This window comes from Aulonocara stuartgranti (assembly GCF_965226115.1).
Source record: "Aulonocara stuartgranti genome assembly, chromosome: 23".
Taxonomy (NCBI): domain Eukaryota; kingdom Metazoa; phylum Chordata; class Actinopteri; order Cichliformes; family Cichlidae; genus Aulonocara; species Aulonocara stuartgranti.
This window is the reverse complement of record NC_138958.1, coordinates 42,760,001-42,784,732: the sequence shown is the minus strand read 5'-3', so window position 1 is coordinate 42,784,732 and position 24,732 is coordinate 42,760,001. Positions and strand designations below refer to the sequence as shown.

At 41.4% G+C, this 24,732-nt stretch overlaps 2 long non-coding RNA genes across 2 annotated transcripts in view; one reads left to right on the top strand and one right to left on the bottom strand.

Annotated features, from left to right (window-relative positions):
• The window catches only part of LOC309701004, a 148,232-nt gene that overhangs the window by 87,049 nt on the left and 36,451 nt on the right, over positions 1-24,732 (bottom strand). The gene's annotated exons all lie outside the window — the stretch shown is intronic.
• LOC309701007 lies at positions 19,237-23,265 on the top strand. Its single transcript, XR_014274836.1, has 4 exons — positions 19,237-19,311; positions 19,485-19,549; positions 22,933-23,029; positions 23,219-23,265. It is a non-coding gene; the product is annotated as an uncharacterized lncRNA (long non-coding RNA).

The following is a 24,732-nucleotide window of genomic DNA, read 5'->3' as shown; positions in this document are numbered from 1 at the left end:
TCTTTAGTCCACCTGAATCAAACATAACAACATGTTACAAGCTGTTTTACTGCTTCCAGTGTCTCAGATCTCATGCAAACAAGTGGCTGGCTCAGTGAATGTTAATTTAGCACATGTTATATAGAATAGAATAGAATAGAATTCAACTTTATTGTCATTGCACATGCACAGGTACAGGGCAACGAAATGCAGTTTGCATCCATCCAGAAGTGCTTTAGTGATATAGATATATTACAATATATATTAGCAATAGTATAGATATGTAAGTATATTACAGAAATGGGTCTATTATGGTATGTTATAATGTACACGGTATGAAGTATGTTGTGAATATTCTATAACTATAAGTATGTACAGGCTGTAGTGAGTACAAGCTATGTACAGGCTATGAACAGGATATAAATATGAAAAACTATACAGAATATGAAATAAATAACTTTACAGAAATCTGAGATATACAGCTATACAGAAATGTGAACTATGCAAGTTGTAAACAGTTGTAGGGTTAAAGATTATCGAATGTACAGAATGATTATTTACACAGAGCTATACAGTAGTGCAGTTAAGATAAGTGAGGGTGTAGATAGTTTCTACAGAGGCTATATAAAGTGCTAGTGGTTGTGAGTGGTGGTTCAGTCCATGTTATTATTGTGTGTTTGAGGGTACAGTTGTCCATTGTGGGTGTGTGTGTATGTTCAGTCCATATGTTAACGTGGGTCAGATGTCAGGAGGCAGAGTTCAGGAGTCTGACAGCTGTGGGGAAGAAGCTGTTCCGGTACCTGGTGGTCTTAGTCCGGAGGCTCCTGTAGCGCCTCCCGGAGGGCAGGAGGGTGAAGAGTCCATGTGATGGGTGACTGGGGTCTTTGATGATTTTCCCAGCCCTTTTCAGACACCGCTTCCTGTAGATGTCTTTTATGGCAGGAAGTGGTGCTCCGGCGATGCGCTGGGCAGTTTTCACGACCCTCTGCAACGCCTTCCGGTCCGAGGCAGAGCAGTTCCCGTACCAGACTGTTATACAGTTGGTCAGGATGCTCTCGATGGTGCAACGATAGAAGTTCACCAGGATGTCTGAGGACAGGTGGTTCTTCCTCAGAGTCCTCAAGAAGAAGAGGCGCTGATGAGCCTTCTTGACCAGCTTGGAGCAGTTGGTCGTCCAGGTGAGATCCTCGGAGATGTGGACTCCCAGGAACTTGAAGCTGCTCACACGCTCCACAGCCGTCCCCTTAATGTGGATGGGTGGATGTGGGTCAGCATTCCTCCTGTAGTCCACGATGAGCTCCTTGGTCTTCTCGGTGTTAAGCAGCAGGTTGTTTGTGTCGCACCACTCAGCCAGACGATCCACCTCCTCCCTGTAGGCGGCCTCATCGTTGTCACTGATGAGGCCAATCACCGTGGTGTCATCTGCAAACTTAATGATGGTGTTGGAACCATCAGCAGGTCTGCAGTCGTGGGTGAAGAGGGAGTAGAGGAAAGGGCTCATCACACAGCCTTGTGGTACACCGGTGTTCATTGTGATGGTAGATGAGCAGTGGTTATCCAGCCGGACATGTTGGGGGCGGTTGGTCAGGAAGTCCAGTAACCATTTGCAGATGAGGGAACTGATGCCCAGGTCTGTCAGTTTCTTGATGAGTTGTGAGGGGTGGATTGTATTGAATGCTGAACTGAAGTCTATAAACAGCATTCTGGCGTAGGTGTTGTTGTTGTCCAGGTGTGAGAGGACAGAGTGCAGTGCGATGGAGACTGCATCCTCTGTGCTCCTGTTCTGGCGGTATGCGAATTGGTGGGGGTCCAGGGTGGGGGGGAGACAGGATTTGAAGTGTGCTAGGACCAGCTGCTCTAAGCACTTAGTGATGATGGGGGTGAGTGCTACTGGGCGGTAGTCATTGAGGCAAGATGGGTTGGAGTTTTTGGGTATCGGGACGATGGAGGTGGATTTGAAGCAGGCCGGTACCACAGTGTGGGCCAAGGACAGATTGAATATGTCTGTGAGCACTCCTGCAAGCTCCCCAGAACACGCTCTGAGAACACGCCCGGGGATGCCATCGGGACCTGCAGCCTTGTGGACATTGATCCTGCTCAGCACCGCTCCTACATCGGTGGGGGAGAGAGTCAGAGGTTGGTGGTCTGGCGTCATGTCTGCTTTGGTTGTGGTTGTGGGGTTCCCTCGCTCAAAACGAGCATAAAAGTTGTTGAGCTCGTTGAGGAAGGAGACATCAGAGGATGCGGGGGAGGGTTTGGTGGTCCTGTAGTCTGTAATGGTCTGGAGTCCTTGCCACATGCGTCGGGGGTTGGAGTTGGAGAAGTGTTCTTCTACCTTCTTTTTATAATGGTGTTTGGCTTTTTTGATGCCCTTCTTTAGATTAGCCCTGGCTGTGCTGTAGGCGTGTGCATCTCCTGACCTAAAGGCGGTGTTGCGGGCCTTCAGGAGGAGACGAACATCCCGGTTCATCCAAGGCTTCTGGTTGGGGTACATGGTGATCCGTTTCTGGGTGGTGACCAGAAACGGCTCCAGCCAGGTTGGAATACACATGGTCTAAAGTCTTGTCTCCTCTGGTGTGGCAGGAGACATGTTGGTGGAATCTGGGGAGGACTGTCTTTAAGTTGGTGTGGTTGAAGTCGCCAGCAACAATAAAAGCAGCCTCGGGGTGTTTATTCTGGTGTTTGTTAATGGCTGCAGAAAGTTCTTTCATGGTCCGATATATCTCTGTTCAGATATTATGTTGTACTCATTTTTTTCCTTTATTCAAATAAGAGCAGTTATTGTTCATTTAATCAAACGCTGCTCAATCATCCATGTAACGAAAACTTTGATTCTCTTCATCTGGATGTAACGTTTTCAGAATCAACTTTTTTGGGAGCTGCAAAGCAGTTTCAGCTCAGAGCACCGTTCATGTTAACTTTTGCACCACTTATTGAAGCTGCATCATCATTTCCATCGAAGCTGTGTGTTGACACAGCTTCTTCTGTCATTGCATCCTCTTGTTTTTTTCTTGCTCTTGGCCTTTGTCTTTGAGCCAGAGAGATGCTATCAAACCTAAAAAGAGGATGTGGTCTCAGCTGGTGAAATTGCATTATACACCGCTTTGAGGCAACTGTAGATAATTCATTTATCATTATTCAACATTGACAAATAGTAGTTGACTAATATCAGGAGCCAAAAGGAAACAAAAAAAACAACAACCCCAAACTAAACTAATATTTCAGATGCCGGAAAAAAATGATTACAGTTGTTCAAATTTGCTGTCACCGAGTTAGGTGTGATACATGTACATCAATCTTACATGTAAAAAGTAGAAAACTGAAAGTAAATCTGAAATATAAAAATGAACTGGTTCTTATATAAAACCTTTCTACTCTCTACAACTTGCCTCATTCACCCAATCACTTCTTTTTTCTCTCTGTAAGTGCTTTCTATCTAACATTAATACGCATTCATCCTCCCGATGGATGCATCGGAGAGCAACTTGGGGTTAGTATCTTGCCCAAGGATATTTGGCATGCAGGCTGGAGCAGAGGGGGATTGAACCAGTAACTTTCTGATTAGTAGGTTTCCTACCTGAGCTACAGACACCCCAATTTATGGTGCTTTGGAAACAACACGTTCTCATCCCAACAGGTAACGATGCTGTGACAAATCATCAGTATGCGTTTGGAGGCATGAGAGCCGTTTGGAATGAATCTATACATGTAAATGTGTTTTTTGTTCTAATCATGAATCGCTTTGAAAAACACTACCTGATAGGGTTAAGGTTAAAGTTATGGATAGAGTTAATGTTAGGAGCCTCTGCTCCAAGTGTGTGTTACTGCTGCGAGCAGCGTTCGGTTGTTTTCAAATGGGAATCTGGAGCATCTCATAAGGATGCGGAAAGATACCTTTCACGTTACTATGAGATGCCTCAGGCCATGACAAACTTTTGGTATGTTATAAGAACTGAGGGCAGCTGTATTTGGGCCTTTATTGGCTACAGAGATTCATTAGAGGTAAGGGTAAGGAAATGTGGCTTCCAGTAATTGTCCTGAACATACACCTGAGAAAACTTCAAAATCAGAAAAAAAAGCATCAAAGTAATCTTAAAATGTGTAATGTGCTTGTTACTCTGCTACAACTGGGATCATGTACCGCATAAAAAGACTAGATAGTCTATGTGATGTGGATGCTAGAGCGAAAGCCATGGTTGATATTTGACCTTGTAGTATTTTATAGTTTCCTTCCTGGAGCCAAATAGAGAAACAAATGAAGGCCCCAATTGCAAGAAGATGCTAGCATAAAACAAGCAATATAAAGACAACATATTCTGATCAAATAGCGCTGCAGTCATTGTCTTCATACTGGTAGTGATGATGCATTTCTGATAAATGCCTGTAAAAGAAAGACTAACCATATATGGTGCTCAGTGGTGAAACTGCTTTGTAAGTTCCTTACAAACCATTTTATACTGATTAAAAAACCAGAAATGAGAACGCTATATCTGAGCAGAGATAAGCAACAGACAGCTGTGAAAGTAAGATATTCAAATTCACTGAGCCAAAGACGCAGCTACAGAACTCATGACTCAAGAGTTTGCAAAATATATCCTTTCAAGAAACAAAGTTAAAAATGAGCTTATTGTTCATTATGATAGCGAGCGATATTCCACAGGGCATTGACAGATCCAAACCACTTCACACTTCACACACTTTAGAATTAATCCTGAACAGCTCACCACAACATTGTTTTCTCCACGGGATCTGCACACAGGAAAATAAATAATGATGGGACATACTGAACATTTGTGGAGAAATCCAGTACGTTTTTTATGAAGCACGTATCAAGGCTTGCTTATTTAAGAGTGAGTAATGTCTCTGATAAGAAAATTATTAGAGTCTTGCTGTTTCAGAAAGTGGTTTGAGTGCTGGTGTGATTAATGACCATATACAGTGGTCCCTCGTTTATCGCAGGAGTCACTGATAGATGAAATCCATGAAGTAGCCAACTTTATTTTTTACAATTATTATAGATGTTTTAAGGCTGTAAAACCCCTCACTACACACTTTATACACTTTTCCCAGGCAGGCATGAACATTTTCACACTTTTCTCTCTTGTTTGAACACTCTCAAAGTCTTGTAGAAAAATAAGTCCAGTGTTATAGAAGGAAACCAAAGGCACCCGCCGGTGACGATGTTTTGTCGACATTGTTGTGTTTGTTGGGGAGAAAACTTACAAACATACAGTACAGCACGTCAGAGTCACACTGCTAGCGATCGAAGCTTTATGTAAATTTGACCAGCTGAACGCATTCTGTACTGTACAGGAGACACAACACGAGATTGATTGACAATGGTCTAATTGTCTACAGCCAGTCAGGACGCAGAATACAATGCACTTAAAAAAATAAATAAAAAATGCAACAAAAAATAAAAAATCAGCGAAACAGTGAGGGACCACTGTATGTGCTATTGGATCCCTGCAAAATTCTTCTGCTCATGTTGGAGATTCACCTTTTTCACCTCTTTTTGTGTGTGTGCCAAACAACTGGGGTACAACAACACCTAATCTATATAATCTAAGCAGAGGTGCATCTATCCAAATCTTTACAGGCTTTCTGTGGGATACCCTTAAACCCCTGCCTTCTTAGTACCACGTGAAAGGGTTTTCTCCAGAGATGGAGAGGTTATTACTAGAGATGGACCGATCTGATATTGCGTATCGGTATCGGTCCAATACTGACGTAAATTACTGGATCGGATATCGGAGAGAAATAAAAAATGTAATCCGATCCATTAAATATCAAAAAAGCACCTCACAGAACTTGCGACATGGCGTAACTCAGACCATAACCGTAGCACGTGGCAGCAGTACGTGTCACGTGATAGAGCGGCTGTGTGCATTTGTAGCCTCACTACCAAACCAGCATTTCATCTCCGAGGAAGTCATCCCAGAGAGAAGTAAAGCAAGTGTGTAAGTTCATCTAGGGTTGCCAACTCCCTGAAAAATAAATAAGGGACACCTCGTGGCCAGGGCCGGGCAACCCAGTTGTCTTCACCCTTCCCAGTGTGGTAGCTCTTTTTTTTGTGTGTGAAATTATTTTTTAACCATTTGACTTGAATTTGATTTAAGCAGATGCATATTCTTTGTGATATGACCATATGGGAAACAAATGATCATTTAGCCATTTATTTTTAACTCAAAATGACAACATTAACACAGTAAAACAGGTCTCTTTCTTAAACAGAAGCCTGTCATGCTTAGCTTTTGAGAATATAAGTAAGTCTTTCTTTAAAAGAACTCTGTCCTGCTTAACTTAAAATTATATAAATTAATAGAAAATAATAGAACGAAAAATATTCTTGTAACAGTGCACATATAGTGCATTTAGTACAATTGGCTTCAGTTGAGGTATTATTTCAGCTTTTCTAATGCTAATCAGCTGCTCCTGTTTGTAAACCCGCTTGTTCCCATGATTACGCATCTTAACTCATCATCATTATTCATCTATGTATTACTTTTATGTATTAGTCATCTATTTGTTGTAATCATCTATCCTTGCAGTTGTTTATTACACAAAATAAATTATATTATCACACTTCTGGCCACATAGCGCTGATATTCACTGCACATGCCCATATTAACCTTAACCAGAGGGTTTAAAAACAAACACACCAGTGTTTACATACCATATCTGCTTCTGCCGTGGCCTGGTGGACAAAAAATTGGTTAAGGGTTCCCCGGGCTTTCACGCCCCTCATGTTCTTCATGTGCCCACCACTAGGAGCATGCCTATGGAAAAAGTGTGCCGGCACACAGTGCAGTGCGCTTTATAGGTGTTATCGTGCACTTTCCCAGCCAGGTGTTTCCCTTTTCCCATTCCTCCCTGTACTTTTGCAGCCTTTTTTTTTCTTTCTCTGAGGGGAACAAACATTGCTGCTCTAATGCTGGGCTCACACTGTGCCATTTTTGGCCCATTTTGAGCCGAATTTTGAGTCGTGCGACCGAATTGGTGATCGGCCCGATTTTGGCCTTCATCGTGCATCGTTTAGTATACGTGGGGTAACGAGAAGCGATTAACACCTCGAGCAGCTCCCGGTCATCAATCGCTCGTGAGGGTGTCGCCGCAGCCGCTCACACTGCTCACGCGCAAACACGTAAACGTCGGTGAAAAAAACGGAGCAGCACGGCTGTGCAGCGTGTGATCTGGACACAAGCGATGGAGGCACAACTTGTAGAACTTTGGAAAGCTCATCCGAGCCTTTTCGATGTGGCATCACAAAATTATCACGACCACAACAACTGTGAAAATAGTTGGATTAACATTGCTGCTCAATCACAGCTGCCTGATCAATGATTTTCATTAGCAATTTAGCAAAGTTGATGGTGGTGGTGTGTCTGTGTGAGTGAAAGACAGAGAGGGAGAGTGAGCGACAGAATTTCTGTTATAACCTTCCTTTTATGGAGGCACAGTGTGAGCACTCAGGTCGCATCAGAGCATCGGGTCGTATAGTGTGAGACCTTGCGCGTGAGCAGTGTGAGCGGCTGCGGCGACACCCTCACGAGCGATTGATGACCGGGAGCTGCTCGAGGGGGTGGCTGTAGCTCAGGTGGCAGAGCAGGTCAGCCACTAATCAGAAGGTCGGTGGTTCGATCCCAGGCTGCCTCCTGGCTGCATGCCAAATATCCTTGGGCAAGATACTAACCCCATGTTTGCCTACTGGTGGTGGTCAGAGGGCCTGGTGGCGCCTGTGTCTGGCAGCCTCGCCTCTGTCAGTGCGCCCCAGGGCAGCTGTGGCTACAATGTAACTTGCCATCGCCAGTGTGTGAATGTGTGTGTGGATGGGTGAATGACTGAATGTAGTGTAAAGCGCTTTGGGGTCCTATGGACTAGAAAAGCGCTATACAAATGCAGGCCATTTACCTGCATCGTGACCTACCAACTTCTAACCCCTGCGAGTCAATCGTGCAGTTTGAGCAGGAGCTGAATAACGTGACTGAAAAAATTGCACAGTGTTTGCCCAGCTTTAGGTGTACTGTCGTCCGAGACTTGCACCGCAGTGTCGGCGTTTGTCGCGTTAAACAGCAGCAGCATGTTTAAGCTTGATCAGCTGTTGTTAGATTTATTTAATATTAATTTCTAGTATCAGCTGATGTTTGCTGGAGCTACAGCTGTAAAAGCTGCTGGTCATGATATGGTTTGTTTATCTGGTGAGAGGGAAACATGAAGATGAAACCAGGAGATGTCCTTACTGCAGTGGTTCCCAAACTTTTTTTGCTGGGCCCCCCTTTGTTTTACAAGAAAAATGTTCGCGCTCCCCCTCCCCCCTCGTGTGCACACGCGCACACGCACGCAAGAACACATCTTCCAACCACACACACCCATATTTTGCACCATTGCGGTTAATTTCACACCTCAAACATTTAGTAAACAATTAAGCAAATACAAGTAATCTTCAATAAAGTACAGGTAGTAAGAAAATAAACTACTAACTCTTTTACGCTATGTCCAGCAGTGTTGCCAACTTAGCGACTTTGTTGCTATATTTAGCGAGTTTTCAGACCCCTAGGGCGACTTTTTTTCTAAAAAGCGACTAGCGACAAATCTGGCAACTTTTTCTGGTGTTATTGGCGACTTATTTATGATGACTTTTTGGCGTGAAAGCACGTATTGCTCTTACTCTCAGCAAGCAGCGGATGCTGCCGTGGGCACCTCGCTCGTGCCAAAGCGCTCACAGGCGGAGGATAGTCCTCCCCAGCTGCTATCGGTTCACACCCATGCATCCAAACTGCAAATGAATCACGCACGAGCAAAGCCGCCGCTCCCGCACTGACTGTAACGCAGTCAATTCTTGTTTTACAGTGATGCTGTTTCGTGGATCACAAGGTTTAAAACTACTTACACACACACACACGTTTTAAAACTACTTACACACACACACACACACACACACACAAAGTAACTCCACCAGAGTGCCTATTTCGGGTCACTTTTGCCGGTCCAAGCCCGGGTAAAGGAGCAGGGTTGGAATTGTGACATTAAAAAACAATAATTGCTAAAAGAAATTTAATTTGTAGTTCTAAATAAATTCTAAATGCATTTAAGACGTGCTTTACTCACTTTATGTCTTGTTCCATGTTGTTATTTCTCTCTTCAACAACGTAGGTTACAATTACATTAGCATGACCAATTATGCAAATTAGGCGATGGCGTCATTTAGCGACTTCTAGTGACTTTTAGGACAACCAATAGCGATTTTCCTTACTGAGGAGTTGGCAACAGCACCCCCATACTCCGCGACCCGCCAGGGAAAGAGGGCCCAGGCCCATCCAGACCGGCGCCCAGTGCAGCAGCGCCTCCCGGCCCCACAGAGCCCGGGACAGTCCACCCAACCCCACCACAGAGAAAACTGCACCCACCCCACCATCCACTCATCTTCCAGACTACATAGACGCCCAGGCTGAGATCTTCCTCCACCTCTCCTGTATCTCCCCTTCCTGCAGAGAGAGTTCCTGAAGAGAGGAAAGCTCCTGCAAGATGTGACAATCTCCCCCACCAGTTGAAGAGCCCCCCAGGTGGCTCGACGCACCGGCGGTACCCTGCGCCAGGGCTGGGCCCCCATGCACCCACCCGCCCACAACCCCGGCAAGACACCAACCAGGACCCAAGCCCCCGAGGCCCGGCCAGGGCCCCAGCCCAGAGACGGAGCGCCCCCAGAACTTCACGCCCATCCCGGACCCACCCAGGGCCAGCCAGGCTACTAGGTCAGTAACCCACGTCCGTCAGCACAGACCCTCCCCTAGCCCCGCTGCACGCAGCCACAAGGAAACAGTCACCTGAGAGCCAACAGAGCCCCTAACCGGACATGACCGCTACCCCGGGTTGAGCCCCCCAAGGAAGATGCCTCCGGGGAAACCCCCGATGCCCTAAGCCTGTCCCTACCCCCACACCAATCACAACAGTGAAGGCGGGACCAAACTATGACCCCCCCACCCCCACTAGGTGATGGAGCTGATCAAAGGAGCCCAGAGCAACTGATCTGATGTGGTGGCAGAGGCTGTATCAAGACTAATGTAATCTAATAGATAATTTCTATATTGGTTAGAATTAAGATTATTTTTATTTTTCCAGTTCATGAGGACAGTTTTCTTGGCTATGCATAGGGCAGTGAAAACCATATGGGCTATATTCTTTTCTGAAGTGACATTATCTAAGCTGCCCAACAAACACACTAAGGGGGAAGTTGGAATGTTACATTTCAGACACTTTGATAAGTCGTCACATATCTCGCGCCAAAACTTCTGAACTGGTGGACAGAACCAAAGAGCGTGGATATAATTGTCCGGTGAATTGGTTTGGCAGTGTGAGCAGTTGTTGGTAGACGTAAAGCCCATCTTGAACATCCGATGACCTGTATAGTGTACTCTGTGTAATATTTTGTATTGAATTAATTGAAGACTGGGATTTCTAATTAGATGAAAGGTTTTTAAGCAAATCTGAGACCAGAAGTTTAGGTCTAAGTTAACTGATAAATCCGCTTCCCATTTTGCAATAGGAAGTGATATTGATTCATCTGTTTTAGAAAGCATTCTGTATATTTTGGATAGTAATTTGGGGGTTTTAAGAGTAAGAAATTGAACCACACTTGGTGGTGTTTGTAGTTCAACTTGACCCGGTTTAAATTTCTTTTTTACTATGAATTTAATTTGTTGATATTCTAAAAATCTTTTCTTGTTGATCCCATATTGTGTAACTAGTCCGTCAAATGAAATAAATTCTGTTCCTTCTAGTATATGTTCTAAATATTTGATTCCTTTACCACTCCAATCTGAAAAGTTTATCATATTATTGTTTTGTAATATGTCAGGGTTGTTCTAGTTAGGTGTACGTTTGCATGGGATTAATGAAGACGCCGTCAATTTTAGAAACTCCCACCATGCTGTCAGAGAAGAGCTGATGTTGATGCTTTTAAAGCATTCATGTCGTTGGATGTTTGAGCTGATAAATGGTAGGTCTGAGATCTCTAGATTATTGCAGAGTGCTTGTTCTACATCTAGCCAAGGTTCATCTAAGAGGGTGTGTTTTAGCCATCCTGAGATAAATTGAAGCCTGTTGGCTAAGAAGTAGTGCTGAAAGTTAGGTAGTTCTAGTCCTCCTTTATCCTTGGTCTCTTGTAGTGTTTTTAAGCTTATACGTGGGGGTTTATTTTTCCAAAGGAATTTGGACATACATGAATCTAGAGATCTGAACCAATCTTGTGGCGGTTTAGTTGGGATCATTGAGAATAAATAATTTATTTTTGGTAAGACCATCATTTTTATAGCGGCAACCCTTCCCATGAGTGATATGGGTAGACATTTCCACCTAGCCAGATCATCTTCTACCTTCTTTAAAAGTGGGATATGGTTTAATTTAGTTAGATCTGCAAGCTTGGGAGAAACATTAATACCTAAATATTTTATATTTCCCGATTGCAGTGGTGTAGAAGAGGAATTATGGAGTTCAATCACCCCAGAGAAATTGGTTTGTGAATTTTGGAGAAAGAGTAACACATCATCCGCATAAAGGCTGATTTTATGTTCCACGTTCTTGCATTTTATGCCCTTTAATTACTGAATTCTGTCTAATTGCTGCTGCTAGTGGTTCAATAAAAATTGCAAACAGTGAAGGGGAGAGTGGGCATCCCTGCCTGGTGCCCCTCAAGAGACAGAAGCTGGAGGATGTCTGGTCATTTGTTCTAACACAAGCTGTTGGGGAATTATATAATATTTTTAACCAGTTTATGAAAGAGGATCCAAAACCAAATTTGTGTAAAGTTGCAAATAGAAATTTCCAGTTAACTCTGTCAAATGCTTTTTCTGCATCTAAAGAGAATATTGTAGTTTCTAGGTTTTTACTGTATGAGTAGTCTATCAAATTAAGTAATCTACGTGTATTTGTTGATGAGTGCCTACCTTTTATGAAACCAGTTTGGTCAGGATGAATTAACAGGGGGGTTATTTTCTCCAGTCTCTTTGAGAGAGCTTTGCAGATTATTTTAAGGTCTACATTTATAAGGGATATTGGACGATAGCTTGAGGGATATACAGGGTCTTTGCCTGGTTTTAGCAGGAGATTAATGTTTGCAGAATTCATATTTGATGGAAGTCTGCCCTTTTCTTTGATTTCCAACAACGTTCTGTAGAAAACTGGTGCTAGAATCAACCAGAATTCTTTGTAGAATTCTGCAGGAAAGCCGTCTGGACCTGGAGCCTTAAAATTCAATTTCAAATTAGACTAATTCAAATTCAGTTTTCAAAAGCATTTATTCAAGTTACAATTCAGATTCAATCTGAGCAATTCAAATTCAAATTGAACTTATTCAAATTCAGTTTCTGATGGCACAGATTTCTGCCCATAGAAAACTTTTTTAAAATTATTGATGGCTCTGTCTAGCACAGACCCACCGCTGTAACGAGACAATTATACTACAACAGCAAAAAGCATTGAACACCAACCAGAGCTCTTTGTTTGATCTCGTGCACGAGGGAGAGAACTGTGACGAGCGCTGTTCCTGACGCTCGAACCCCAGCCACTCTCGTCTGCTCCCCCGTAACACTGCTCTTTATTGCGGTTATATGACTATGCATAAGAATCATTAACATATGACGTCTTACATAGGTGTATACATGTAAACAAAGAGTACCTTGTTTGTGTGTCGTGTAGTTATGTGTGCGTGTGTGTGTGTGTGTGTGGTCAAGATGTGATCCTGTGAAGACTCCTTAAAGCTGGTGCCAGGCGTCCAGCGGTCCTTCTAAACAAAGGGCTCTTATACTTATTAAACAGATACAGAGTAGGTGTCCTCCTATACCACAAATCAGTAAGAGAAGGCACGACCTCTCTCATGACCTTAAGATGTGTGTGTATGCCAGAGTGCTCTGGGAAGCACACAGTCTTTGCAGACTGCTAAGGATCAGACATACTATCAATATGCAATCGATTATAAGACTCTAAGCATATATGAGTGCATATTTCTAAGCATAAATGACAATCAACAATATAAACCTAACAATTATTATTCAAAAAATGATTTAATATGAAGGCAATAGGCAAAGTGTTACAGGTATAGCCCTAAAGAATGTAGCCTCAGCTTTTCAACGCCTCTCTCTGTCTCTCGCTAGCAAACTTGACCCAGACAACAAAGCAAAGCTAGTTTTCAGCTACGAGCCCGACACAGAAACCGACGTATTAGTCAGAGGTCCCTTTACTACTGTTTGGAGCCGCGGACCTGTTTTATATATACGCGCGGAATAGTTTTCTATACGAGATCGCTGCAAAAAGTGCAGCCTTACCTAATGTGCACCTACTGTTACTCAATTTTTATTAAGATTTAAAAATCTAGTTGGTATTGGTATGGAGAGTAACCTTCAGTAATAGTAATAAGTCACACAGCAATAGTACATTCATGTAGTTGTAAAAAGCATGATAACATATTAAGTAATCCAAAGTATTCAGAATACGTTACTCTCATTGAGTAACGTATTTGGAATATGTTACAAAATACATTTTGGGGCATGTATTCTGTAATCTGTAGTGGAATACATTTTAAAAGTAACCTTCCCAACACTGTCTATTAGGTTCTCTTTGTGTCTTCATCATCTGTGTACCTCGCTGCCTCTCTGTGTTTGTCATGTCTAATTTTTCTTTTTACATATTCCCCTCCTTGTGTTTCATTCCATGTCCCCTCTGTCTGTCGTGTGCATTCATGTATGTTCCCCAGTCCGTCTTGCCTCTTTCTCTTCCCTCTCTTCCACCTTCATGTCTCTTGCTCTCTCTCTCTGTCCCTCTGTCTCTTGTTCCTTCTCTCTCGCTCTCTCCCTCCATGTCTCGTGTCCCTTAACTGTTTCCATCTTTGTGTCTCCTCCCATTGTTTCCCCAGTCTGTCTAGTTCCCATATTCCCAGGACACCGCTGGACAACAAGTGGGTGTTCCGAGACTGAGAGACAGCCAGAGTTGGTAAAAGATCAGACATTCTGTACTTAAGTAGAAGAACAAATACTACTGTTAAAAAATACTCCAGTGAAAGTTAAAGTACTGATTCAACTTCATTACTCAGTTAAAGCAAAAAAGTACAGGCTCGAAGCGCTTACAGAGAAAAGCATAGAGAAAAGTACTTGGGTGAATGAGGCAAGTTGTAGAGAGTAGAAAAGTTTTATATGAGAACCAGTTCATTTACCATTACATGTTCATTTTATTTTCAGTTCTGTACTTTTTATATTTAATATTGATTCATTAGATTGACTACATGTATCAGACCTAACTCACTGACTGTAATTGTTTATTTGTACATTATTGAACATTTAAAGGTGTGAAGTCTTGCACTTTAATAGAACAGAACAGTCTGGTTTCTAAAGCTACAATGGGAAATTATTGCGTCGAGGCTGCTTCCTGTCTGCACAAAGGTACATTTTTATTTTAATCAGCACACACGCAAGTAATGGAACTAAAGCTGATCGAGCTCTTTCTGCACAATGACAACCATATTAGGACACATAGAAGAAATGGTTGTATATATCTTAGCACAAATGACAATCTTAAATTATTAATTCTGACAGAGACCACATCCTCATTTTAGGTTTGACAGCATTTCTTGTAGATAATGGCAGATGGCTTGAGCATGAATTTAGGCTGCAATTTTGGGAAGGCCTCAGAGGGGACTGTCAGCGACTCCTGAGCTCACAGTCCGTTACAGTTTTTAAACTGTAACTGTAACGGAATACAGTTACTCATATTTTGTATTTTAAATATGTAACTCTGGTACATGTATTCTGTTACTCCCCAACACTGATAGCAGACAAGAAACTAAACAGGAATCACTTTTACCATCTTTTATGTATTTGCTGGTCATCTTATTTCTTCTATTTTGCAAGCACAGTGTTGCAATCATTGTCTTTGTGGTACAATGACACAGGCATAATACAGACTTTTTCATGTAAGATAAAGCATGTATGTTCTTCAGTGGTCAAACTGATGCCCTAAAGATGCCTAATGTGATTTGAAGAGAAGATAAAAAATCATGTTTTAACAAAAATAAGCAGCAGACACGTCTGTGTGTGAGTTATTCAGGTTCAGTAAGAAGGTAATATGTCTGCAGAATTTGTAATTCCTGTGCAGATATTGCTTGTACAATAAATAAAATCTTTTTAACTTCTTCTTCTGGAAAGTGCCTTTATATATTTAGTCATTTTGGGGCGATCCTGTCACGGTCCTGGGTTGGTGACCCAATGTTTTCAGTTTTGTATCATTATTGAATTTTTGTCATCGCTTATCTTTTCTAGTCTTTTTTATTTCTGTTCTATGTTCTATGGTTGCTGTATCCCTAAATTATGTCGGCGTCTGTTTTGTTTCCTGTTTTACTTTGAAAGTCGTTGTCTTATGTCAGTGTATTGAGTTTTGCTTCCCTTGCTCTCGTCATGTCAGATTACTCCCAGCTGTGCTCCCCTTCTGTGTCTCATGCCCTCGTTATCCCAGTGTGTATTTAAGCCCTGTGTTTTCCCTGTGCTGTGTTTGGCAGTTGATGTTCATGTCCTCCCTGTGCTGTGTTTGGCAGTTGTTCATGCGCTTAGTCCTCTTCCTATGGGTTCTCTATGTTTAGGTTCCAGTGTCCAGTCTAGTTTCATGTTCATGATTTTGGTTGTTTCAGTAATGTTTATTTCTCTGATGAGTCATCCCGGTGAATAAACTGCACTTTAAGTTAACCTCTTGGTTACGAGTCCTGTGTGTGCGTCCTCCATCCTGCCTGCTCCACAGCACACTACGACTGCTCCGTGACAGATCCTTCATTTAGTAGTAACCTTAGTTGGGGATATATATCACAGTTTACTTTCAGATATGAGCATTGTGATACCCGTAAATGAATCTATCATCATGACACATACAAAACAATAACTTACTGTGTTTTAATTTTCCTTCCACTCCATAACTGGCAATTCCCCCCCCCCCCTTTTTTTTTCTTTCTTTTTTTTCTTTTTTTCTTTTTTCTTTTTTTCTTTTTCCCCCTTTTCTTTTCTTCCTCTGTCTGGGTATAGTTTTGTCTTACACTGTGTGGTAGGACTTGAGTTCGAGCTTTTCTGTATGAATGATATGCTTTCTGAAAACTCAATAAAAACACTTTGATTATTATTATTACTGTGTTTTAATTGTTTGAAATCTGATGGTTAGACGAACTTAGTGTGTGAGGTTGCACTGACCATCAGAAATCTTGAGCCTTCGGGGGTGTTTTTTGTTCTTCTGTGAAAGACCTGCAAGCTAAAAGAAACCCATGTAGCTATAACCAGACAGTCAAACCCCTAGGTCACATTTGTATTGACATGCACAATTAAATCTTTTCAATGATTTAACAGTGTTGCTTTTCAAAGATTAGGATTTCAGAATTAAATTGTTGATCTAAATGTTCCACTGTTTTCTGACAGAATTAGTGTCACAAAAGGTAAAGAAGTTCATAATTTCATATAACTTTAATAATATGTGTATTGCTCACTGAGTAGAAGTGAATGCAGATGTTAGTGTTGCTCTGCATCTGTAAAAAACAGACCTGACTATTTGTGTGTCATATGTTTGTTTTGTTTGTGTCTTTGTCCCCTGAAAACTCATGTTAAAGATGTCCTGAGCACAAGGAATGTGTTACAAACTGTTACTGTAATCTCATTACATTTTTTAATAATGCAGTAATCTAACTCAATCCTGTATTAAATTTGCTAATTACGTTACTCTTACAATGATGTTGTTAATTCAAAGGAGCTTGCAAAGAAAAGCGTCTGGACTTCTTTAAGTTGCTTGAAGACGTTTCACCTCTCATCCGAGAAGCTTCTTCAGTTCTAAGGTCAAATGGTGGAGAGTCCCAGATATAAACCTAGTGGGAGTAACCCCCCACAGAGGGACAAAAGGACCCCCTGATGATCCTCTAATCGCCTGAGCCAAGGTGTGAAACTGGGTGTGGGTCCCAATCAGCCAGAGTTTCGGGTGTGTTCATTGTGAAACCTGGCCCCACCTTATCATGCGAATTCCTGAGGTCAGATGGCCCAGGATGTGAGTGGGCGTTAAGGCGTCTGGGAAGGGATCTCAAAACTGGATTATAGATGGCAGAGAGTTGGTGTCGTAAAGCCCCGCCTCTGTTCAAAGATGGTCGCTCACAGTGGACATAGATGGCTTCTTTCACTCCTCTTTCAAACCATCTGTCCTCTCTGTCCAAAATGTGAACATTGGCATCCTCGAAAGAGTGTCCTTTATCCTTAAGATGCAGATGGACTGCTGAGTCTTGTCCTGTGGAGGTGGCTCTTCTGTGTTGTGCCATGCGCTTGTGAAGTGGCTGTTTGGTCTCTCCAATGTAGAGGTCTGGGCATTCCTCGCTGCACTGTACAGCATACACCACATTGTTAAGTTTGTGTTTTGGCGTTTTGTCTTTCGGGTGAACCAGTTTTTGTCTGAGCGTGTTGCTGGGTCTGAAGTACACCGGGATGTCATGCTTGGAGAATGAACACACCCGAAACTCTGGCTGATTGGGACCCACACCCAGTTTCACACCTTGGCTCAGGCGATTAGAGGATCATCAGGGGGTCCTTTTGTCCCTCTGTGGGGGGTTACTCCCACTAGGTTTATATCTGGGACTCTCCACCATTTGACCTTAGAACTGAAGAAGCTTCTCGAATGAGAGGTGAAACGTCTTCAAGCAACTTAAAGAAGTCCAGACGCTTTTCTTTGCAAGCTCCTTTGACTACGATGACCTGGATGACTGAGAACCTTCACAGACGATGTTGTTAATTGTTGCTTCAGAAATGATCTTCGGTAATCTGCATGTCAGGCAGACAGACAAAACAAAATCAAACCAACAGCACAGACAACATGCTAACGTAAAGAGCTAACAAAGAAGAGTGATGATACAGCTGAGTGCATGCTGACTCCGACCAACCAGCCAGACCCTGACCCTCAACAGGTAACAATCAGTCAGAATCAGAATAGTTGAATAATCCCTAAGGAAAGACAGTTATGGGCAGTCAGACTGCAGCCTCTGTTTCTACCTGTACAGGTTTCTATGGTAGAATCACTGTGGCAATCGCTTTAAAGTCACTTTGGGCTGGTTTTCATCTTTGCTTTGTTTCGTCAGGTTTGTGTTCATGTGTAAAAAGTAGAAGAAACATCATTGTGTTTGCTTATTAGTACACAGATATTATGTTTGGTTATTATCAAAGGTTTCTTTTGTGTCCAACTATCTGGCTTTGAACAAAGTGTAAGAGATGGCACATGTGCTCCTCTGACTGACAACTGGCTGGGAGTGAAGAGAGAAAATGGTAAATGGTCTGTATTTGTATAGCGCTTTACTAGTCCCTAAGGTCCCCAAAGTGCTTTACACATCCAGTCATTCACACATTCACACACACATTCACACACACATTCACACACACATTCACACACTGGTGATGGCAAGCTACATTTTAGCCACATCCACCCTAGGGCGCACTGACAGAGGCGAGGCTGCCGGACACTGGCGCCATCGGGCCCTCTGACCACCATAATGGATTCTTACAGGGAAAGTGGCCTGGTAATGCTATGAAATACAGAACTGGATAATACAGGATTTCCTGAACTGAACAAAAAGGGTGGACTGTAACAGTAAGAGCCCCTGGGGGTCTGGTGTGTTCATCTTCAGTTGTGTTTGAGACTTAACCTGCTGGAGGTTCTTATTTGATGATTTCAGTGTCTTTATTTTACATTTTAGGAGTCTTTTAAAATTTGTTTTCAATAAGAAATTTCTGCCATGTGAAGTTGCATCTCCAGTCCCTTGTGTGCTTTTTTTCCATGTCCTTATTTAATTTTGGTATATTTAGTTTTTCTCCTGCCTGTGTTGAGCCTTGACTTTTGTTTTAATTAAATAAACTTTTTCTTCCCTTTTCTCTGTTGTGTCTGCATTTGGATCCTTATTTGAAATGTAAAACTGAAAAGCAATTGTCTGCAATTCTTAGGTGCACTCAGTTTATTTATGTAAAGAAAAATAATTTAAAGACATTGTCAATAGTTTGGCCACAGGAACTGCTTGCAGGACTCAGCTGTGAATAACAAAGCACATCTGCATGCTATTGTGGTCATTTCTCCTCATATTTGCAATGTTTTTCTGAACCACAAAAAGAGAAGTGTGTTACAATTGGTGCACTAGTGACGTAGGTCTTGATTATTTTTGGAGCTACTTAAAATGTATAAAAACTGAAGCCTCCAGAGCCAAGTGTCAGTTCTTCTGCTTGTGTGACAGAACTGCGTGTCTGAGCTGCACCAGACGTGATCTCTGCTCATCAAGTCTTCACTCCTCAATTGGTAAGAATTTTTTATTTATATTATGTATATTTATACACACCAAATTTATGGATTTATGCTCAAATTTAAATAAGCTTTTCATTGAAATCCAGTTTTACTATGAATTCACAGTAATCACTGACACCTTCAGAGCATTACATTCATTAAAGACGTCTTCTCACCTTCTCTTCCAGACGACCGACACATACCTCAACCACTGCAGATTAACCAACCACTCATCAGTAAAGCACAAAATAAGGTAAGTGTCCTCATGTGGAAAGGACTTAAATACAACTCCCATATATTACTAATGTAACAGATCCATTTAGGTAGAGTAAGAACACTACGCTGGATGTCTTTTAATGCAGGAAAGTCCTGTTTTATGCTGCACCTCTCTGAGGAGAATATCATTGTTCCTACAGACCATCAGCTCCATCAAAACCAAAGCAGGAAAGACTAATCCTGTGGCAGCAACAAATCATTTACATTTAATATCTGAGGACAGTTTCATGATCCAATATCATAAAATTTTAGGCCTGCTGTCAACAATAACTGCAATGTTGATTCACATGCATACATGCCAACCCTCCCGATTTTTCCGGGAGAATTCCGAATTTCAGTGCCGCTACCAAAAGTCTCCCGGAGCCACCATTCTCCCCAATTTCTCCCGATTTTCCACCCGGACAACAAAATTGAAAAACCATATCCCAGATTGGCCCAGCCAATTCCAGTTTCCAACAATGGATACTACTACTGCAGCTACTTAGTTTTAATTTTACTCTTATTACTCTTTCTGGGTCACAAAATAAACTTTTAACATATTTTCAGGCGACAATATAGCTGTGTAAACTTCAAATATCTGAGCCGGGGAGAACAGCAAACTCCTGGAACATCGTTTTCAAACCCCCGCGGTCTTTCGCTACTCAGGTTAAACATGATATATAAGTCACTTAAATAACTGAAACATGTTTTTGTTATTGGGTTTTATTTGTTCGTGAGTAAATCGGTTTGGCTGAGATTAAAGTTATTAGATTAGATGAGATTAAATAAAACTTTATTAATCCCTCGGGAGGATTCCTCCGGGGTTTTCACACAGCTGAATAAACGTCAAACAGAAAACTGATTAAACAGAAGTGTGAGATGGTCGAAAATTTACGCCAGCGTCCGGTTATATTTTAGATAGCAAGGAGCAGACACCTGAGTTTCACTCCACCGAGAGAGCTCGTGACGTAATTCTGAAGGCTAGACCGTCCAATTTCACAGTTGCTCATTTCCGGTCTGCCCGGCTTTTGGAGGACCCAGCCCACTTAGACCACGAAGGCCGGGTCCTCAGGTGGACGCAGACTCTGAATTTGGACACCCCTGGCCTGTTTCCGGCTGGACAATAATAACGGTGACATTTAACTTATTTTATCCGATAAATAAACATTGTAAGATTCAAGTTTTTTGTATATATATATACAAAAAAAATATATATATATACATATATATATATATATATATATATATATATATATATATATATACATATATATATATATATATATATATATATATATATATATATATATATATATATATATATATATATACATATATATATATATATATATATATATATATATATATATATATATTTTATCCGATATATATATACATATATATATATATGTATACCACCCCTCCCCAACAGCCCTTTTGAATGTCTCCCTAATTCTGAGGTCTCAAGGTTGGCAAGTATGTTCACATGGCTATTATTTTAAGAAGTATTAAATAATTCTAAGATTATTAAACAGTGAGGCCAAACAACATCAAGGTAGTGTCACTTTTATTAACTCTCCAACAACCTGCAGTCTTTGCATTGAGGACACACAAACATCACAGTGTCAAAATATATGAGCTGCATTCATCTTAGCTTAATTTTTACAACATGTGACACATAATTTCACAGCAGTAAGGACAGCGCACACAGTAAGTGTGAAAAGTAGCTGTTATAACATCAGCACTGAAAGAATCGCCCACAAATTTCATCTGCAAGGCTTTCAAAATAAACATTCTCCCTTTTAGACTCGAGATTTAGAGTTTCAAACCATTTAGAGCTCAGTGTTTATAAGGTTTTATGCACGGAAAGTCAACAGTGACAAATCTGAATCTCTAACAACCTTTTGGTAAAATGGTAAATGGCCTGTATTTGTATAACGCTTTACTAGTCCCTAAGGACCCCAAAGCGCTTTACATATCCAGTCATCCACCCATTCACACACACACTGACAGAGGTGAGGCTGCCGGACACTGGCGCCACCGGGCCCTCTGACCACCACCAGTAGGCAACGGGTAAAGTGTCTTGCCCAAGGACACAATGACCGAGACTGTCCGAGCCAGGGCTTGAACCGGCAACCTTCCAATTACAAGGCGAACGCCCAACTCTTGAGCCACGATTGCCCCGTAAAACGGTGTAAGATAAAATAAGAAATTACTTGGTTATTATTATTGTGAAGTGAAAAGTGAAGCTCAGTTAAAAAATTTGAAACTGTGAGGAAGGAAAAATTAAATTCCAGATTATCTCCCAAACAGCTACACAAAGTGAGTTTGGTGCTGCGGCTGCAGACTCTTTACCAGTCCATGCTGAAGAGACAGCTGAGCTTAAACGCGAATCTCTCACTTCACCAGTCGATCTACGTCCTTACCCTCACCTTTGGTCACCAGCTTTGGATAGTGACCGAAAAAAACGAGATGCAGATACAAGCTTTGGAGAAGGAGGTCTGGCCTTCTCTGCTTGGGCTGCTGCCCCCGTGACCCGGCCACGGATAAGCAGAATAAAATGAACGAATGGATTGAATTACAAAACAAATTATTGTGACTTCTTCTTTGCACCACTTTCACTTACACTTTCCCTACTTGCTAAATGCCACTTTAACCTTTTGGACATATTTGATATCCACTCTAATACTATAGCTTTAGCTGCACTAAACTCTTAATCCAAAACATGTTTCTGTTTTTAGTTTTCCACTCGAGTTTCAAAGCAGGAGAATCTTCAAATAAAATCTAAAGACAAACAATGTGGAAAAATAACCTTTTGTGAAATTTTTGAAGATGACATACAAAATCTAAAAGAACTACAGTTATAAGGAGATCAATATATCCGTATATACCAAAGACATCGTAATCAACCAGTTATGGACAGCATTACATGACTTGATCTTTATTTTGTGATTTTAATTATATGCATATTTTACATATTTACTTGCATAGTGAAAGCTTTAACTGATTTCTGTTTAGATATAAATTCATTCAAACTGGTCAGATATGCAGGTGCTGACCTTTCCTCTGGAGCGATCGTGGCTCAAGAGTCGGGAGTTTGCTTTGTAATCGGAAGGTTGCCTGTTCGAGCCACTTCACCCGTTGCCTACTGGTGGTGGTCAGAGGGCCCGGTGGCGCCAGTGTCCGACAGCCTCGACTCTGTCAGTGCGCCACAGGGCAGCTGTGGCTACAATGTAGCTTGCCATCACCAATGTGTGTGTGAATGGGTGGATGACTGGATATGTAAAGCACTTTGGGGTCCTTAGGCACTAGTAAAGCGCTATACAAATACAGGCCATTTACAGGCCATATGAACTCACTGCAAACAATCTGACTTTTCAGAGAGTTTCCTACACTGAAGATCTTCCTCATTCAACCAACAACTGTGGGTGTTCAAGGCATCCAATCACACTTTGGCTAACTGAAAAAAGAAGACAAGGTGAGACATCTTTGCTAGTTATTGTTTGGAGCATTAGTATCATCTAATTTGTAGTTTTAAATATCTATTGTATTTTTTCTTTAATAGTTAAGCACGATTAACATTTAGGAAACAAAAATAAACAAGTTAATAAATTAAATGAAATAATACTGATTTATATATTCACTCTGTTTACTTTCTTTGCTATAGAAATACAATGAAGACTTCCATTTTCCTGCTGGTGGCGCTCTCTGTCACTATAAGACATTTAGATTCAACAGCAATTTGTGGTTGTATTAAGACATAACTAAAATGATTAAACAATAAGGCCAACTAACAAAGTTGGATGTACATCAGTGTAATTACACACAAGGCAAGCAGAAACTACTAAAATTAATAAATAAAATATTACACACACACACACACACACACACACACACACACACAGAAATAAACAGAGACAATAAAAGCACCTTGTGTGCAGAGAGTTAAATAAACGGCACTTTTAAAAATCTTTTAATGTCATATTTTTACATTTATGTAAGCTGTATCACAATTTTTTAAGCTTCCTACTGTGTTTTTAAGACACTAGCTCACAAATACATGTTTGATAATGGTGACCAATGACACTAAACTACCTTTAGTTGTCAAACTCAATGTTATATAAAACATTTACACTTTTTTTTTTTTTTTTTTTGTCCCATTTGGATCTATAGCCATCAGAATTGTTGTCTTGAGGCCAAGAAAGATGCCAAGCGGATTTATTTTACCAAGTGGATCATCATGGCCTTGCCATATTGGTCCGTTTGGTTGACCTTTATTATAATTATGAATTTATTTTATTTTCAGTTGCAAACGGGACAGACATAACTGTGGGATAGGACAGGGGGAAAGAATGAAAGAAAGAGGGGGAGAGAAAGAAAGAAAACCAAAGGGGAGAAGAGACGGTGAGAAGGGGGGGAAGAGAGAAAAAAAAACAAACAACAAAAAAAAAAACTCCTGGGTCACCTGTATGGAGAAAAAAAAAAAACAGAGGAGACAGCAAACAACAAAATAAAACATTTACACTGATTATCACTGTACTAGTTGATTAGTGTATCAAAGTCAGAAAAAAATAGACATTCAATTCAATTCAATTTTATTTATTTAGCGCCAAATCACAACAAAAGTCGCCTCAAGGCGCTTCATAGATACAGAGAAAAACCCAACAATCATATGACCCCCTATGAGCAAGCACTTTGGCGACAGTGGGAAGGAAAAACTCCCTTTTAACAGGAAGAAACCTCCGGCAGAACCAGGCTCAGGGAGGGGCGGTCATCTGCTGCGACCGGTTGGGGTGAGAGAAGGAAGACAGGATAAAAGACATGCTGTGGAAGAGAGACAGAGGTTAATAACAGATATGATTCAATGCAGAGAGGTCTGTTAACACATAGTGAGTGAGAAAGGTGACTGGAAAGGAAAAACTCAATGCATCATGGGAATCCCCCGGCAGCCTACGTCTATTGCAGCGTAACTAAGGGAGGATTCAGGGTCACCTGGTCCAGCCCTAACTATATGCTTTAGCAAAAAGGAAAGTTTTAAGCCTAATCTTAAAAGTAGAGATAGTGTCTGTCTCCCGAATCCAAACTGGAAGCTGGTTCCACAGAAGAGGGGCCTGAAAACTGAAGGCTCTGCCTCCCATTCTACTTTTAAATACTCCAGGAACAACAAGTAGGCCTGCAGAG